The sequence below is a fragment of the Arachis ipaensis genome, chromosome B03 (genome assembly GCF_000816755.2).
Source record: "Arachis ipaensis cultivar K30076 chromosome B03, Araip1.1, whole genome shotgun sequence".
NCBI lineage: Eukaryota > Viridiplantae > Streptophyta > Magnoliopsida > Fabales > Fabaceae > Arachis > Arachis ipaensis.
Genome location: NC_029787.2, coordinates 23,561,224 through 23,562,247, shown reverse-complemented (window position 1 = coordinate 23,562,247; position 1,024 = coordinate 23,561,224).

The following is a 1,024-nucleotide window of genomic DNA, read 5'->3' as shown; positions in this document are numbered from 1 at the left end:
TTGCAAAATATTATAATATTAGTCTAAGTCATAACTACTTCTACTTATATCATCATTTATTTTTTAAAAGACTATAATACTAGCCTAAGTCGTAACAACCTTGAACTATATATCATCTAATTTTGTAAAAAATACACAAACAAAAAAGAGTTAAAATAGCTAAGTAGCAAGTATGTTTATCATCATATTCACAATTTTATGACTTTTACTCTCTAACATTTGATCTTTAAAATTTGTGACCTTTCAAATGGAAAACGATTTTTATATGTATCTTTTAATTTTCATAATTATTTAAACAATATTATTATTTGAAAATTGTTACTCGATAAAAAAATTGTTGTAATGGTTATAAAACCATTTTTTTTAAAATAGTCAAAAAGAACGGTTTTATTTTATTGTTATAACGTAATGAAAATTGAACTTCAACAACAATACTATAAAAACCGTTATCTAAGACTATATAATAGAACAATTTTAAAGTGTAGTAATTTCGACAACGGTTTTTAAGCGTATCTTTTGTACAATTATTTAAACAACGTTGAAGAACTGTTGTTTAAAAAAATCCTTGTAACGGTTATAACATCATTCTTTAAAATAGGCAATTCATTAGGTATGTGAATTGGATTGGATTTAGTTATATATAATTAAAATATGCTGGATGTTCAATTCATTAGGTATGTGAATGATTATTTTTATCTTTAAGTGGATGATATTTTTACTAGGGGCTGGATGAGCGACGCCGATGATGGCCTGGTGTGTGGCAAGCCAAGTAGCAACGCGCGAGGAGGTGCCCGACAGCACCGTTCGTTTCTGGTCTAGAGGAGAGCAACGCCAATGAAGGTCTTTATTGACGAACTAGTGGCGGTGAGGAGGATGCTAACGACGACGATGGGGCTGGTTAGCGACTAAGCGATAGCGGCGATGGTAGAGAATTTGGGAGAGAAGTTGATGTTTTGATAAATTAAAATATAATAAATATTTAAAATTTTTGAATTATTGAGTAAAATTTTTTAGTTAGATAATT